The following is an 18350-nucleotide window of genomic DNA, read 5'->3' as shown; positions in this document are numbered from 1 at the left end:
AGGGATCCCGGAAAGAGCGCACCCCCAGCCCCGGTATGGGTCTCGGGCAGGAAGTGGTCTCAGAGATCAGGAGGTCCGAGGCTTTCACTTCAGGGTTTGGAGCACAGAGCCTTGCCACTCGCTCCTCTGACTCTGACCCAGCACTCTGAAGGTGACTATTGTTCTCTCCCCTCAGCAGGGTCAGACAGGGCTCTGCCCTCATAAGAGTACTTCATGTGTACATGGCTGGCGCTCTCTAGGGAGATCTTCATGCCTTCCCGCTGTCATAAGTCTGAGTATTCTTTTTTTCCTATTTTTCAGATAAAGAAACGGGGTCTCAGAGAGGTTAAGGAATTCCCCCGAGGTGGCACAGCTGGTAAGTGGCAAAGCTGGGATTCAAACCCTGCTCTCTGTGACTTGACTTCAGAATCTGTGCTCTTAACTGCCTGCTCTCTCTGCCTTGAACTGTGTTGAAATGGTTGTCCCCCCACCAGACAAGTGGGGGAGACCTGTGACCTGGGTTTTGTATCTCTCGCTATGCCTCCTGCGGTATCCAGGACCCAGTAGGCTCTCCAGACATCCAGGATTTTTCGAAGGCGGTCCTTTCTAACCCCAGGCGGTGGGGCAGTGTTCAGGGGATGGGACATTCCTCTCATCTTCAGAAAGTTCTGCTTAACCAAGTGCCTTCCCTTTTTGCCACATTCAAACACATCAACAGGTCGCCAACACGTACGGCACGAGAAATGCATTCTGTGCCTGATTATAAAGCCTGTCTCCTGTCGTACAGGCAGACCATACGGACAGATTATTTTGACAGTGGACGTGTCTTTGTGATTCAGAAAGTAGGACGCTTGACTTCTCAGTGGGAAGAGGGGAGGGAAGGTGGCGGAGGTGGAGTCCAACGTGGGCCTGACGCCAGCCCGGGCCCCCAGCGCCCTCCTCCACACATGCCCTTGGTGGCCTGCCGGGGGCTAACCCACCCCCGCAGCCTCTTCTGCAACCTCACTGTGGCTCATGGCTCGGACCGGCCCCGTTTTCTCCTGGTCCCCCTGCTTCTCCTGCCCCCTCCCTCCCGTCCTGAGAGTGCCAATCCCCACTTCCTCAACCTTGAAACCCACTCGGTTGTTTTCACAAGTTTTCCTAGAACCTGTTTGTGAAAACGCTTTGAGAACGAACAAGCCCCATTTAGTAACGTGACCGCAGATTAACTGCCTGATTAGGCCTCTGGAGCTCTCAGAGAGCACTTCGGGGCGGGGGGCGGAGTGGGAGTGACTTGGCTTTGCAAACTAGCTTCCGGGGTGGTGAGACCCAAAGGCCCGGCCTCGGGGATCTCCCCCACCACCTTGCCGGGAAAAGCGGTTGAAGTAGCAAGTTTCTGCTTGGGGAAGACTCGAGTTTCAAGAAAATTTGAAATCCACTAGCTAAAAAAATGTCCTCGTCCTGAAGTCTGGAGAGCTGGTTCTAGGCATGGCTCTACCACGTGACACTGTGTGAATTTAAAAAAGAAAAAAAAATATTTTCTATTTTATTTTGTATTATTATTTTATTTTATTGCATGCATGCATATTTTTATTTCTCTAATCTTTTTTTTTTTTTTTTTTTTTTTTTTTTTTTTTGCTAAGTGTGTTCCCATTGCTGGGCCTCAGTTTGTCCTTCTGTACAGTGGGGATGCTTGGCTGTGGTTTCCCAGCCAGAGCGGCAGTGAGGTTTTGATGATACTCACACAGATGCTCCTGTTCCTGAGTTGACAAAGAAAAGCCATCAGGACAGGGAACTGAGAAGGGGGTGGTATTTGATAAAACACCCCCATCCTCCGTGGGTACCCTGGTCGGGACAGACCCGGAGCCACACACACACACCTGTGGGACACTGAGCCCCTCCATCCCCATGGATGACATTCCCCCCTTCTCTGGAAGTCACTGCAAGGCTCCAGACTGTCTGGGAACCAGGCCCGTGTGCCCCACCGAGCAGAGCCTGGTGTCCCCGTCCCACGCCGTATGCCCCACATCCTGCCTCGGCCACAGAGGACCAACTCCCCGGGGCAGGACGCATGCCTGCATGCCGTAGCTCTCGACAGATGCACAGAGGCACAGTGTGGTTTTATGGTATTTTTGGTTTTGTTGTTTTTTTCAAAAGCCAACGGAAGCCTGTAGGCCGAGCTCAGCCTTCCCTTCTTAAGGGTGGCTGATCTGCCCAGTTGGAGACAAAGAGGCCCCCAAGACAAGGGTCAGTGTTGAGAGGGCCCCTGCCCCGAGCTGCACGCTGCCCTGGGCCATCCGTGGGCGGGGCTGCCTTGAGGTTCTCAGCGTCGCCATCCCATTTCCCGTATGAGGACCCCGAGACCCCACAATGATCAAGGACCACCTCCTTCCACCTCTCCCTATGCACAAACCCACAGGAATCTCTGCTTTCTGAGCTCTGAGCACTTTCACCCTACCGCTGGCTCGCACATATTGTAGGAGCCCACTGTTGTCCCCTGCATGGGAGACGCAGCAGGCAGGGTCATAGGTGACATTTCTGCCCTCCTGGTGCAGGGAGACAAAGCCAGAAAGAAGGAATTCTGTATACAATGAAGTACCATCTTGTGATTAAGTCTGTGATGGGAAGTGTAGTCGAACCTGGGGACAGTAACAGGTATGCTATTTTAGGGTGATCAGGGAAGGTCCCTCCAAGGAGCGTTTTTGGGCAGAACCATAAATATAGCCAGGGAGCAAACGGCGTGGATTCTAGGGTAAGAACATTCTATGCAGGAGAGAACAGCATGTGCAAAGGCCCTGGGACCAACAAAGCCTCGATTATCTTCTCCATCTGCCTCCTTCCACGTGTCTGCAGGGGTGAGGCGGGTGGTTGCTGTGTAGTGAGAAAAATCGAACAGAACTGAACGGGGCAGAAGGAAGGTGTGTATCTAATAGGAAACTACTTGTCTTGTTCCTTAATCATTGCACTGTCCACTCTTGGGTGACATTTGAAATAGTTCCATACCTCCAATTGTTCCTTGCTTTGTATTTTTTCTCAAACCACATGTTTGAGCCAGACTCTGTTCCACTACTTCAGGCTTGTTTTTCTAAGCCGGACAGGAGCCTGGATTTCAAAACAACAGACATAGAGCAAGAAATTGTGCTGGGGCTGTACCACAGACCCCAATCTGATCTCAGGAGAGGGAAGTCCCATCAGGCAGAGCCTGGGGTCGGGGTGGGGCTAGGGCAAGGGCCAAGGAAGGCACACGGGTGTCCCGCCAGGGCCATTAGTGGGCTGTGATCTCGGGCCGACTCATCCTGCCTAGGGGTTACTTCTGCTGCGATCTGTGAGGATACTGACCCCTGTCTGGCACCTGCTGGAACAGCTCATGGAGCAGGTGTGCTGGAAGGAACATATTTGGAGAGTTAGGGACTCCTGGTTCTAGTCTTAGAGCCAACACAGAACTCATACACAGTTTTGGGCAAGTCACGTCCCCTCCCTGAGCCTTAGTTTCCCCACCTGAAAAAGGAAGCAGAGAGACGTGGTCCTCCCTATGTTCCTATGTGATCCTGAAACACCGCAAGCCTTTGCCTCTGAGGTAGGCGGCAGCCAGACGTTGAGATAGAGCCTTCCAGCAGCTCCCCTTTGATAATGTAGGCCTGGGGCTCTCAGCAGCGGGATGCCCAATGCCAGGGGCATGACCTTGGAGGTCCTGCCTCAGGCATTCAGTTAAGAAATTCAAGCAGCCGTCACCTCTCCCTGATCTGGGCTCTGTGGCTGTGGCACCAGAAATTCATTTCCAGGAGCAGAGGAATGTCTCTCTTTGCTTGGGGCCCAGAAGGACTTATTAAGTGTTCCATTAACTGAATCTCATTCAGCTGGAAAAAGGATAATCAGAAAGCTGTTCTGCCTGGTTACTGGCCTGTGAACCCCTTGAAAGTTTCCCAGAAGGAATGCTCCAAAAAGCTCCCATACATAAGACAGCCCAGGCCTTCCTGCAATCTCCCCGAGGGGCAGGCAGCGTGGGGGTCGACCAGCAAGCCCATCGTGAGTCAGCATCATTGGTGCATCCCTCTGTCCATCTACCCATTAAGCAGGCCCCCATGTGGGTACAGTACCAGGGAACTTGAACTAAATGAGACACAGCCTATGCTCTCAGTGGCAAGTCAGGCTCTGCCTGTCCACCTTCCTGGTTTGGTCAAACTCCAGAGAGTTCATGTGTGAGCTGATTATCAAGGTCACAAAAACATAAACATTCAGAAACGTTCTTCTCTCTGTGTTAATCTGTCTTCTGTAGTGTCTGCCCCAAATGCATTGGCTTGGCTTTCTTCAATCACATCAAATTCTCTTTTGCTTCCTTCCTTCCAGTACATTCTCATCTCACAAGGATTAGGTGGGGGAGGAAGGGGAGGAATCCAGGGAAGCGTTCCTGGGCAGGTGGCACTTGAGACACACAGTTCACCTGCTGGGGGACCTGTGGGCCAGAAAAATCGCTCCATCAGCAAGGGCATTATCCTGATGATAAAATACAGCGTTTTGTAGCAGACAATAAGTGAGCCATCTTTTGGTCCCAGAAAGACATTACCTCGTGTTTCACAGTCATTTGCTGCAGGCACAATGATGAAGAATGATCCAGATAAAGGACTGGTGGGGCCTTGCATGCTTAGCCTGCCCAGTAAGACACCTGGGAGTGCCAGAGACACGTAGAGTAGCGCTCTTGACAATAGGGTGGTATTGAAAATGCCAGGATTTGAAGCCTAGGTCTGTCACCTACTAATCGTGAGATGAGGTAAATTTGCAATTGCTCAATGTCTTTTAGCCTCAGTTTTGTTACCTGTGAAATGGGATAGTACCTACCTTTCAGATGATTATTCAAGATTATATAAGATCGCTATTCCAGGAACACGGTGGGGAACAGAGTCTGTGTTCAAGGAACCTAGTTGTATGGAGAATCTTCTCAGCTGTTCCTAAGTATATCGTGTTGGAAAACAGCTGGGTGAAATGCAGAGTGTGACAAACATCATGATTCAGGGTGCAGACAGTGCAGAGATAGTCTCTCCGAGGAGTTGACTTGGGACCCAGCATCCTAAGTGATGGCTAGTCTCCAGCCTGCCCACAGGTCCTGTGCTTGTCGTCTTGTGGAGGGCACGTGGCTGGTAAGTAGCATGACCAAAGAAAAGGCGTGGAGAGTGGAGTCAAAGTAGCCAAGGACCAGGTCTAGAAGGATCTTGCAGGGCTGGGTAGAGCCTTGGATTTCATTTCCGGCATGAAGGGAACCGCTGGAGACTTTTGGTAGTGGGAGGCATGCTTGGAGAGGACCATGGAGGGGCTGGAAAGCTACGGTCCTGACTGAGTTCATCCTGCTCCCCTCTTGCTGACTGAGAAGCTAGCCTGTTGGTGTGTCACGGATCCTGGCAGGTGCCGAGGCTCTGGGATGCAGGCAAGGGCTGTTGTGAAGAGCAGGTTGTGGCGGAGATCTCATGCCCGGAGCTAGGGCTCTGAGTTACCCCTTCTAAATCTGGGGGAAGATGACAACTCAGCCAACACTCGCAAATTCAGAGCTCTGGAAACAGGAAGGAGTGAAGGTTTTGGGGGCCGGCCCCAGGTCATGGCTTATCGGGAGGCCCTCATCTCTCTATGTCTACCTGTCACACGGAGAAAATTTGCATCCAGGCAGAGCTGTGAACCTCGTAAATACAAGTTGAGTCTGAAGACAGTGTGCTTATTATCTGCATTAGCCAGAATATTTTACTTGAGGCAAATTATGCTGAGAGACTGAGCTGGTCTTTGGCAATAATTGAACACAGGTTCACTGCAGGAATGATAATTTATAATAGTAATATTTCACAAGGCAGCAGTCTATAGGATAATGTCTCTTAATAAGCCATTAAAGAGATAACATGCTCCAAACCAATGATCGATTACACTGTTGTTCCAGGCAGGATGAAGTCCAGATTTAGTTGAGGTGTACCGTTCTGTGAGCCGGGGGTCTATGGAGTCAGTCCCTCCAAGCAAAAGCTGCTGGCTTGGGTCCCTCGATGCTGGGGCACGTAGCTAGCAGGCCACAGGACTAGCGTTGACAGGCAAGTGAGGTGCCCCTGAAGGTTAGTGCCCCTGGCAGGGGAAAGGCTCACCAAGGCAGGAACATGGGCCCTTCTCCCAAGACCGCTGAGTGGTTTAACAGCACTGCCAACAGGAAATGGCCTGGCCAAGGCAGGAGCAAGTGTCCCACAGTTTCCGGAGAGCGATTCAGGGCAGCAAAGAGAAGCCTCACCCAGAGCAAACTCTCTGTGAGTCCTCCCAATTCTTGGTATTTAAAGTTCAAATGTCCACTATGTCACAGCTGCCACTCTACGTGTCCTTATCGCCACATCCCCAGTAACGTGGCCACCAGCCCCGGGGCCCCCGAGTGCTCATGGAAACAGATGTTCGTGGCGATACCCTGACACATCCTGATGTAGCTTCCTCTGGAAGTAGCTCACCCTGAGATCAGAGCAACTTTGCTGAAGTCTTAAAGAAGTGCAGTTGAAATTCTAACAAACCAACACGCAGTGAAGAGGAAGCAAGCTCAGCCCGATGGTCACTGTTCTAGGTTTTTGTTTTCTTTTCTTTCTTTTTTTTTTTTTTTAAAGATTTTATTTATTTGACATAGAGAAAGATCACAAGTAGACAGAGAGGCAGGCAAAGAGAGAGGGGGAAGCAGGCTTCCTGCTGAGCAGACAGCCTGATGCGGGGCTCGATCCCAGGACCCTGAGATCATGACCTGAGCCAAAGGCAGAGGCCTAACCCACTGAGCCACCCAGCGCCCCTGTTCTAGGTTTTTGATTATTCCTTTTCTTGGCAGAACATAGCAATGTTTGATATGTAGCTCTGGTGCACACACACACACACACAGACACAGACACAGACAGACAGACAGACAGACACTCACACCCTGACCACCCGCCAGTATCTTCCTGGTGAAAGATGCTGTTGGTCACTCACTAAGGCAGGGAAGGAGAAGGTGTGAAGGGGCAGGACCCCAGAAGTCCAAAGAAAGGAGCAGAAGGAAGCATGTGGGATGCCCTTTCTCGGGATCTGGTTCCTCATCCCAGCGCGTGCTGTCTATCTAGAGGGAGCAGTGGCTTATCTCAGTGTCCCTCCCACACAGGGAGCCCGTGTGCTCCCTGCATTGGCCCAGGACACACAAAGACAAGGAAGTCTTCGTGGGGTCCCTCAGCAGGCAAAATAGTCTTTCCTTTGCCATGACTTCAGCACCACCCAAATCAGGGGAACCCCCCTTTTTTCTGCGGGCAGAGGTGGGGTCAGTCTGTGCAGATGCGGTCCTGACCCCTGACCACATTACCTGCCTCGCATATTGTGTGGATGTCTTCCGACTCTGAATTTAGCACAGCTCAATCTACACACATAAGAAGATTTGCAGATTTAAATTCCTTTTGTGCGGCTCAAAATATGAAAATATATCCACTGCTTCTCATATGACCCTAATCCTGCTTAATCACGTTTCTCAGACGTGCTTCCCCAAAGCGCCCGCTCTGAACCTCGCTCACTCTTTGTGCTGCGGGGAATCTCTGTTTTCCCTTCCAGCGAGCACGAAGTACCCGGGTAAGGAGAGGAGGACTGTCGAGCCCAAGAAAGGGGCTCTCTCCAGCTGTCAGCGCCGCCTGGGTGGGGGGGACCTGGGCAGACAGATGGTCAAGTCAGCACAGGAAGGAGTGGGGAAACTGATCCCGATGGAGATGGGCTTCCCAAGGCACGAGGATGGAGACAGGGCTGGTCTCAGGCTTCAGGGGCCGCATGTGCACCCCAGTCTGGCTTCTTGATGCTGGTTGCAACACTACTATGTGCCGCTCACAGACCATTAGCAGTGGCTCCCCAGTGCCTTTAGCCCAAAGCCCATGTTCCTAAAGACTCCGAGAGCTGGCCCCCCCCCACTCAGGGCACCCTGATTTCCCTAGCTGTGCCAGGCGTCCTCATCAGCCACCACGACCCTGCATTTTACGGAGCTCTCTGCTCTACTCTACCCTCTCCACCCCACTTAGTCTCCACAAACACCTCCTCCACGGAGCCTTCCATCTTCCTTCTAAGTTGCTGGGGCTCTTAGCCAGTGTTCACGCCTTGGAGGTGCATGTGACTTGGGAGAAGGCAGGTCCGTGTGTGAACTGTCATGTGCTGGATCCTGGAGCTGGCCCAGTCTGGCTTCCTTCGAGGCGAGGAGAGACACATCACTGGGGTGTGCAGGGCAGTACAGGTGTCCCCACAGGTGAGAGGTAAGGGCCAGGTAAGAGATGCCTAGATGAGGGGCCAGCCAGAGCAGCACTGAAGAGCAGACTCGGGAATCAGCCCAGCCCTTCCTAGCCCTGTGACCCTGAGAAAGTATCCTGAGACCGTGAGCCTCAGCTTTCCCATCTATAAAATGGGACTGATCGGTACCACCTTCCCCATAAGACCTGCGACCGCCTCTCTCACGCCCTGGCTAGTGCCTAAGAAGTTGTGTCGTCTCAGAGCCCAAAGACCTCCCCACTGCACAGCAGAGGGACGGGTACCTGTCCCAAAGATCCTCTGGGCCCCTTCCAGGAACCCAGCACAAAAAGGTGCCAGATACTGAACTGCCAGATGGGCAGACTGCGTGTGGGGAAGATGGGGAGGCAGTTGAGGCTGCCAAGCCATTATCGAGATAAGGAGGAGACCCCGCCAGTGTTAGAGATGTTCTGTGGGCTTTTGTCCGCCGACAGAACCATGAGGATTCTCTCTGACAGCTCCATACTGAAGCCGAGCAGGAGTCAGAGGGCCGGCGAATGGCAGAGGCGGGTGAGTCAGTGACAGGGAGGGGCTGCACGGTGGCTGGGGGTCAGGCGGCAGCCAGCACTGGGGGCAGCCGTGGGCTGTAGGGGCCTGGCCCTGTGGCTTGCCCACACCAGCTGCTGCTTCCTGTGGGGGGCGGGGCCTCGGGAGGTGGCTCCGGTTTTCACCAGGGGGCCTGGGGCCCGGCCCATAGAGCGCCCCCTAGTGGGAGCTGGAATGTGGGGAGCCTGGAGCCTGAAGGGAGCCCAGGAGGAGCCTCTGGCTCTGGGGCTGGCACGGGCCATTTCAGTGGGAGACCTCCTGATGGGTGAGTTCCTGGGCAGCGGGGCTGGGAAGTTTCCAGAATGATCAGCTACCCAAGGCGGGAGAGGAGCCAGGGCTCTGGGCGTCCAGCTGGCCCAAACCAACTCTTCGCCAGAATCCTCTGAGGCCGCCCCAGGGCCGTTCCTCGAGGTGTGGGGCAGGACCCTGGGGCCACCGGTGCTGCCCAGCAGGACGCACATGGTGTTTGGGGGGGGGGGTGGGCGCTGGTGGCAGCTTGTGAAAGGGATGTAGTTGGGCAGAGAAGCCACAGGGACCGGACCATCCCTAGGGATGGAGACTGTGGAATGTTTTGAGCTCGAGGGCTAAGGAGGCAAGAGGATGAGATCAGAGATGTTGCTGAGACCCCGAGACAGAGCCAGTGGAGGCGGGGAGCGGCCAGAGCCCCCAGCGTCTGCCCCCTTTCTCTCCAGCCTCCCACCTGCGTTCCCACAGGCCAGACCCACAGGAAGCCTGGCAGAGTGGGAGCCTGTGCAGGCCCCAAGGCCAGCCCCTGGGCACGGAGCAAGGTGGGACAGGCGGAGGGAATACCAGATGCCCAGCTCCCCGCCTAGCCCCCCGGAAGACTTGGGTGCACCCACCCAGCAGCCCCGACAGGCAGGGAAGCAGGGATGGCGCGGGGAGGTGCCATCTCCTCAGGCCTGACTTTGCGTCCTACCAGTGTGGCTTGGGCAAGCCTCGACCTCCCTGAGCCTAATCTGGAAACATCACTGTGTCAAACCCCGCTGGGGCTGCCTGAGGCTCCCAGGATGTGGCCCCAGCTCGCCTGCCGGCTCCATCTTGCATCGCTCTCTCGGGCGTTCTGCTTGGCTTGGTCTCTCTTCCAGTTCCTTCAGACTCACCTGCTGTTTCCTGCAGACCTCTTGCCCCTGAAGCTTCCCCAGCCCAGAGGCTCTTGTCTTCTCTGCCTAGTTACCCGTCTGCCATGCAGGCCTCAGGCCATTACCACTTCCTAGGGATACCTGCTAGCTGCACTTGATGCCCACTTCTCTGTAATGCTGAAGATGGTTGTACCAGTCAGGATTCTCTAGGGGAAAAGTTCCCATAGAGTACAGGTATACACGTTTCAGGAACTGGCTTATGTTTTGTGGAACGGGCAACTTCAAAATCCATAGGGCAGGACAGCAGGCTGTAGACTCAGGCAGGATTTGATTTCTCTGTTACAGTTTTTTTTTTTTTAAAGATTTTATTTATTTATTTGACAGAGAGAAATCACAAGCAGGCAGAGAGGCAGGCAGAGAGAGAGAGAGGAGGAAGCAGGCTCCCCACTGAGCAGAGAGCCCGATGCGGGACTCGATCCCAGGACCCTGAGATCATGACCTGAGCCAAAGGCAGCGGCTTAACCCACTGAGCCACCCAGGCACCCCTCTCTGTTACAGTTTTGAGAGAAAATTCTTTCTCCGGGAAGCCTTGGTTTTTGCCCTTACGCCGTCAACTGATTAGATGGGGCCCACTCACATTTTGGCAGATCATCTCTTTCACTTAAAGTCAGCTGATTATAAGTGGCCACCAGATCTATTAAATGCCTTCACAGACACACCTAAACTAGTGTTGGACCAAACAACAGGGCACCATGGCCTTGCTGAGTCGACGCATAGAACTGATCCATCACAGCCTTTCTCAAGTCTTCGCGTGATTCCTTAATAACCTCAGCCTCGGCCCCACTCTGTAAGGTTAGGTTTCAGGAGGGCCCAGCACTGGACAGAGTGGCTGCTGCCTGGCTGTGCCCTGCAATGGTTGGGTGAGAGAACCACGGGGAGAGAGAGGATCTGCGGGGGGAGTGGCAGGACACGGATCAGAGTGACGTGTCTGTCTGGGGCGCGGTAACCGTGTGTGGTGAGCGCTTCGCTTTGCACAGGCTGCGCCTTCCTGCTGCACCCCACCCTCTCCCCCCCCCAGTGGACACACCTGCATTTTAGTTCCTCAAATGTACGGTGACACCAGGGCAAGGTGAAATTCCCCCAGCATCCGTGTTGATGTCAGCTATCTTTGACTGAAGGTCAGGATCACTCTAGACACTTTCCTAGATCCATAAACCCTTCGCATTGATCCCGAAACATGTTATATATTCCATATGCTAGATAACGCTTTTATAATGTGGGGGCTGCCTGTTATAGTCCGTTTGGAAACTGACCATCAGCGCTAACCACATTGTATGCATTCGTTTTTTTCTCTGAATAGAGTCTGGGGTAAGCAGGGGCTGGCCTCGCTGTCCCATTGTACGGAGGACGAACTGAGGCCCAGAGATGTGGACTGGCCTAACGTCCTGAGGTGGTGCTGTGTCCCTGTAGGACCAGAGGGTTGCTGCCCCAGGGAGGAGGCTGTCCATGCCCTGGGAGGCACAGGGAGGAGAGAGGCCTTAGGGTCAGCACAGCTGCTGGCTGCGTTAATTAGAGACCTGGTTTTTACTCTGGAAGGAGAGAAGCAGCCACTCCCCACTCTACAGTGTCGGGGAGCCTGTCATTCCTATTCACCTCTGCATGTCCGGGGCCCCTCTCAGGCATCCCCTCAGTGTGACCAGGCTCCTCTCAGGTGATGTTTTGTGCCAGCTACAGGGTCCGGTTGCAGCGTGGCTGTTCCTTCCTGGCCCAGGGGAAGAGTAAGACATTGAGGGTGTCCAGGTCTGGGCCGGGCTGTGGGCATCCGGCTGCCAGCTTTGGGGCTAACTTGGAGCGGGTGGAGCTGAGCTGGAGTGAGCGCACTGGGAGAGAACCAGACAAGCAGGGAGGGCTCATGCTCACCCCATTGGGACGGCCCTGTGGGGCCCCTCACCTCGCTTGAGGTTCAGATGCCAGGCTCAGGGCATGGCAGACCCCTGGACACCCCCCACTGGGCTCGACCTCACCTGCCACCCCTCTTCATCACTTACCAGTGGAGGGTTTTGGGCAGGGAACTTGACCACTGGGACCTCTGTTCCCGCCTCCAAACGATGGAGGTGATTCCCGGTTCCAGCATCATGATTGTTGTGGGCTCCGGGCTCTGATCCACTGTCCTGCTTAGAATAGGGTCCACCAGAGAGAACCCCTCCTTGCTGTTAAAAGATCACCTCTTGCCCTATGGCCCCTTCAGAGGCAAGGGCCGGTGTTTACCCCCCATTTATAGATGAGGGACTCGAAGCTTAGGCGGCCCAGGTTTCGTCCCTGGGGTCACACTGCCAGGGGCTCAGGGACTTTGGAATTTCCTACAGGGCCTCACCCCTGGCAGAAGCAGCTGGACCAGCTCTCCGACCTCGTCACCTCGGCCTCTGCTGGTTCTTGCTCCGTTTCAGCTTAGTTGGAGGCACCTTCCGAGCTCCTTCCTGGGGAAGTGTAGAAACTGCCGGGCTAGGGGCAGCTGTGTGACCAGAGAGGTTCCATCTCTGAGAACAGGCATGCACTTGGACTCTGGGGCCTGGTTCCCCTCTCAACTCTGGCGCCTTATCTCTGGGTCATCGGAGGAGTCACTTCCCCTCTCTGAGCTCGGCTTCCACATCTGTTAGCAAAAATGGGACAGAAGCATAGGGGTGGGCGTGTTGGTGCTCCGTGCAGGACACTGAACCCACGGCGCTAATAACACACAAAATTCAGGGAGCACTCAGGGAGTGCCATGCACCTCTCTGTGCCACTGACCTACCTTGACTCATGTTTTTCTCGATCCAACCCCGGGAAGTAGGTATCATATTTATCCCCAGGCTATGGATGAAGAAACAGAAACAGAAACTTATAGCAAAAGGATTAGATTCCGGGGATCCGGTGCTTGCAAATTTATTGGAAAGGTAACAAGAGCGGAGTTCTTGTCCCATGGCTCCAGGCCGAGGTCCAGAGGCCAGGAAACTACAGGAAGCCAGCCCGGGGGTGAGGGAGGCAGGTGCTTCTGGGTCCAGGGCTCAGACCACGAAGCAGCCTCCACCGCTGTGGGAGGGAGGACGGCCCTGCCTCCCTTTTTTTTTTTTTTTATACTTTATTTTTTATTTATTTTCGGCATAACAGTATTCATTGCTTTTTCACCACACCCAGTGCTCCATGCAATCCGTGCCCTCTCCAATACCCACCACCTGGTTCCCCAACCTCCCACCCCCCGCCCCTTCCAACCCCTCAGATTGTTTTTCAGAGTCCATAGTCTCTCATGGTTCACCTCCCCTTCCAGTTTCCCTCAACTCCCTTCTCCTCTCCATCTCCCCTTGTCCTCCATGATATTTGTTATGCTCCGCAAATAAGTGAAATCATATGATAATTCACTCTCTCTGCTTGACTTATTTCACTCAGCATAATCTCTTCCAGTCCTGTCCATGTTGCTACAGAAGTTGGGTATTCATCCTTTCTGATGGAGGCATCATACTGCATAGTGTATATGGACCACATCTTCCTTATCCATGCGTCCGTTGACGGGCATCTTGGTTCTTTCCACAGTTTGGTGACTGTGGCCATTGCTGCTATAAACATTGGGGTACAGATGGCCCTTCTTTTCACGACATCTGTATCTTTGGGGTAAATACCCAGGAGTGCAATGGCAGGGTCATAGGGAAGCTCTATTTTTAATTTCTTGAGGAATCTCCACACTGTCTTTTGCCTGCCCAGCGATTACTGGCCAAATCACAGCAGTATCCAGAGCCCTACAGGCAGGGGAAGCTGGGAAATGTGGTTTGCAGACTTTCAGGCCCTGCAGTAGGAGAGAGGACCCAGAGGAGGGAGGGAAGAGTCCTCACACCCCCAGACTGTATCCAACCTAAGGGCCCTTGTAAGCTGCAAGAAACGGGACGTCCCAGTGCCCCCCATGCAGACACAGTAGGCACTCTGAGCCCCAAATGAGGGCTTGGGCCTGGGGGAGGGTTGAGAATTGACATTTATAACCAACCCTGTGCCGAAGACTGGCTGGTCGCTTCTGTGCAAATCCTTTCAATCTACCGGGACCCTCAGGGGTGGGCGCTTTTCATCCCACTTCTTGAATTCAGAAACTGATATCGGAGCGACGGAGTGCCTTTCCCACGAGCCCACAGCTGGGAATGGACGGAATCAGGATTTAAACCCTGGTCTGTCTGTGCCATTTTCTCTTCCGTCAGCTGTTGACCATGACCCGATAGCAGGTGCCTTACGCAACTGGACTAGGCAGATGCCACATGTCCAGAGAAGAGGTCGGGGCTGGGTAGCTGTGCAGGAAAGAATGGCTCTTCTTTGACAGAAGGCTTAAGGCCCTTCCAGTCAGTTCTTATCCCATGCCACCCTGGGCCACCATGTGCAGCAGTCAGGGCACCCAAAGCCAGGACAGAGGGGACCCTGTTTTCAAGAACCGGAAGACTCCTGGATGTCGGATCCTGAGCACACGATGAGCAGCGTTGAGCTGGGAAGTCATCCTCGCTGTGTGTCCTGAAGCTGGTGTGTGTGGACGCCGCGTGAAAGCAGATGGAGCCGGGGCGGGGGCGGGGAGGTCGTGGCAGAGGAGCGAGGCTGCAGCTGCCACCCTCTGCCTGTGGATTTGCCACCCTCTTTCCCTCCATCTGCTCGCTCGGCCGCTATGAGGCCATTTGTTTGGCACCTGTGGGGCTTCTCTGGGCCTGCCCTCTTCTCCAGATTTTCTGAGCTCCCACCACACCCAGGACTCCAGGCCGGGCACTGGAAAGACCCTGTTGCCTCCATGTCCAGCGGTGGCAGAGGCCTATAGACCATTCCTCCCTCCAAGAACCAAAAAAGTGGAATGAGCTAGAAACCCAGCTCATGAAGAGGACAGCTACAGCAGCCAGGCGGTGAGAGGCGAAGATCCCAGAGAGGAAGGAGATGGGTGGGGGGAGGGAGCCTGGTACTCCAGCTCCCTTCCTGCGGGAGGGCTGTGCCGGCTCAGAAAAGGCTCCAGAAGCAAGTGGAAAGCAGCAGCAGCAGCTCCGTGTTGGGCCATCTCACAAACTGGGAGTAAAACAAATTAAATTCAATTAAAAATAGAACTCAGGACCGCCGGGTCAGCCTAAACTTAAGCGACCAAGAACCTGGAGCAAAGGGAATGACAGAGAAAAGAAGAAATACTCTGCATCCTTTCTTCCTTCCAAGCATCTGTCAGTAGTTCAGCTGCCTGGGACCAGAGCCTGAGAGACCAAGCTGCAAATAGCAGCTGAGCGACTAAAAGGCTAGACCCGGCTTTGGATAACCTCGCGGGGCAGGGGAGACAGAGGTGAGAGCATGCAGGGAAGACAGGCCTTGGTAGACATCCCAGAGAGCCTTTGAGAAGGGCCGTAGTCTGTAAGTGGGGGTAAACCAGAAACAAGTGGGGGTAAACCGGAAATAACCAGTCGCTGTGAAAACTGAAACATGGCCCCAAGGCACCTGCTCACCACCTGGAACAAAGTCCCATGTCCCTGCTCCACCTGCTGACCAGGAGAAAGCACCTTCCTCTCTGAATAAGGACAGCCTGCTCGGGAATCTCTGGACTTTTGGCACACAGTATGCACCATTGCCAGTCATGCCACGGGACAGAACCAAATGACCAAAGGGAGGTAAAGAGAGAAAGCAGACAACAGAAATAGACCTACATGTTCCCCAGACGTCACAAGGTGCAGACAGAGTCTTTGAAATAACTGGAGTGCATAATTGCAGGAAGAGGGACAAGGTGGGGAATTTTACCTGAAAAGAACAGAGCTTATAAAAATTTTGCTCAGATGGAAATTCTAGAAGTGAGCAATACAGTAACCAAAATTAACAACACCCTAATTCAAACAACAGAAGAGGATGTGAACAGGTAGGGTCCATCTCAAGAAACTGGAAAGATTGCCCAAAGGAATGACAGGGAGACAATGAAGATGAGACCAGGTATTAATGAATTACAGGGTTGGCTGTGGCTACACAGAAAGATCCGGGAAGAGGTAGAAGGCTGGGTCAAAGTGCTGGCTCCGCCACCGTCTCACTGTGTGACCTGAGACAAGTCACTTGCCTTCTCTGTGCTTCCATTTCCAATGTCAGGGAAGTAAACATGATTATCCATTTTGCCCAGTTGATGTGAAGATCACGTGGAGGACAGTTGAGGCCCCTCCTTATTGGATGTGCTGATGTTACTAGCAGCCCTCCTGCAGGAGACTCTGCAGAGAGCTAGGAGGGCATCCCAGCCTGGGGAGAATTGTGCACCTCAGCAGGTGTGAACATTCAGAAACCCATACTGTTCATTCACCTCATTCCCCAAGCATTTGAAACAGTTCATCTGTCAGTGGCTGGCCATTGCCAGCATCTCCTTGTGACCAGGTAGGCTTATCTTTGTTAGGGACCTTCTTTAGAGAAACCTTGACTTTCTGGACTCTTGAAAGGGTGCTGATGTGTATTTAACATTGTTCCGGCGACCCCCGTAGATGGTCACAGATGCATTCTCGGTGCCCACTCCAGGACAGGTGGACCTTGGAGATAATGCTGGGTTCAGTTCCAGACCACTGCAATAAAGTGGATATTGTAACGAAGTGAGTAAGAAGAATTTTCTGGTTTCCCAGTGCCTACAGAAGTTGTGTTTATATGGTAGGAATCTATTAAATGTGCAATAGCATTATATCTTTAAAAATCAAAGATGGGTACCTTACTTTGAAAATACTTTATTGCTGAAAAGTGTTTACCATCCCCTGAGCTTAAAGCCTGTCATCATCACCAGTCACAGATCATCTTCACAAATACAGTAATGAAAACCTCAGAAATACTGCGAGAATTACCAGATACCACGTGGAGACGCCAAGTGGGCATATTGGGAAAATGCTGCCGGTAGATGTGCACGACACAGGTAGGGTTGCCTCAAATCTGTCTGTAAAAAGCCCCAATCCACAGAGCAGGACAAACAGGATATGCTTGTCCTCCAGGATGTGGCTGCGAGACTTCAGCCACTCTGCTGGCGGGACAGGGAGCCGTGTCCTTCCCCAGTTTTGTTTTGCGGGGGCGTGTCTGTCCTCCCTCCCCGTGCACTGGGCATCCTGGACTCAGTTCCGTTTCAGGGAACCAGGGCTGGTGTTGCCTCTGGTGCTACAGGCTGCCTCAGTTACTGGAGCGCAGGGAAGTCGTGAATTCCTCGTTTCTCCCCTGGGGCCGGAAAAGAGGGTGGAAGGGTGTTGTTGCTTTTCCACTGCAGCTTATTTCAAGGCTTTGGAAAACACTAATGGATTCCAGCTCAGAAGCCTCTGACGGCCAGTGGGATCCGAGGGCATGCTCTGGTCTCGGAGATGCGGCCCCCAGCATGTGCTGAGTGGACAGGAGTGGGGTGTCGCGGTTTCCTGGCCTCTGCAGCCCAGGCTTGTCCTCTGTCTCTACTCTCACCCCACCCCAGCACCAGCTCAGACCATGAATACCTCCCTCGAGGAGCCAGGACATTATCAGGAACCCCTCATTCAGAATTGTATTTGGTCCGTGTGGTTCAAGAACAGTCATTTATTTGAGTGACCTCGTCTCTGCCTTTGGCTTCAGGATTCAGAGTCATCGAAAGCGTCTGGGGCCATGCTCGTTACTGAGACACATGCAGGAAGACTGTGTTGCTCTTCTGCTCAGACCCTTCCTCGGGTCCCTGGGTCACACAGAGCAAACTTGGTCTTGCGTAATGACTTCCACAGCCCCATGTTCTCTGCCCCACCCCCCACACACCTATTTTTCTTCTTCCCATTGATCCAAGGGTACCGCCCTCGTTTCTCCCAAAGGCATCCTTCTGAAGATGCCTACTCCTAGGCATCTTCTCCCAACGTAGAATCTTCCATGATTCTACGACAATAAAGGGGATTTATTATCTCATGTCATTAAACTGTTGAGATGTGAGGTGGGCTGCAGGTATGGCTAGATCAGGGAGTCAGCACCACTTATCTTGGCCCTGTTCAGCAGTCACCTCTTCCACATGAACTATTAAAATGGCCATGATGTGTCCCAACCACCTGTCCCAGAGGCTGACCCATCACAGGCCCCTAGAAAATAGGTAGTGAGTGAATCAGATGACTGGACAGAGTTTACCTGGTTGAAAGCCCAGAAAAGTGGACAGAATTGGTATTTCCTCATTTCTCAATTGAAGAAATGGTTCAGAGAGGGCAGGCTTACATCTCTGCTCTGAATCGTTGGCCCTTGCCTTTCCCTTCATTCGGTTCTGGATTCCTTCATGCCCTCTGGATACCAGGTGACAGGGCCCCAGCAATGAATGAGAGTGAGCTCCTATCCTCACGGGTCTCCCAGCCCAGGGAGGAGGCAGATAAGTGAACAGTACTGGTGGGATGGAGCCACCACACTGTGGAGGCCAGGAGAGGACCCTTCTCCTGCCAGGAGAGAGCAGGCCTTTCTCCGGGAGTCAGCACCAGCTGATCCCTGAGGAATGAGAAAGAG

The 18350-nt window shown here is 53.3% G+C and overlaps 1 protein-coding gene across 4 annotated transcripts in view; it reads left to right on the top strand.

The window, feature by feature from the left end:
- ST3GAL1 (ST3 beta-galactoside alpha-2,3-sialyltransferase 1) overlaps window positions 1–18350 on the top strand; it is an 89322-nt gene that overhangs the window by 50807 nt on the left and 20165 nt on the right. For all 4 annotated transcript variants that reach the window (XM_045078152.1, XM_045078151.1, XM_045078154.1 and 1 more), the window contains exon 3: window positions 301–355. The gene's annotated coding sequence lies outside the window, so the exon portion shown is untranslated. The remainder of the gene's footprint in view (window positions 1–300; window positions 356–18350) is intronic.

Source organism: Mustela putorius, unplaced genomic scaffold (genome assembly GCF_011764305.1).
Source record: "Mustela putorius furo isolate JIRA1106 unplaced genomic scaffold, ASM1176430v1.1 tig00000228_pilon_pilon_pilon, whole genome shotgun sequence".
Lineage (NCBI taxonomy): Eukaryota > Metazoa > Chordata > Mammalia > Carnivora > Mustelidae > Mustela > Mustela putorius.
This window is presented reverse-complemented; position numbering and strand designations above follow the sequence as displayed.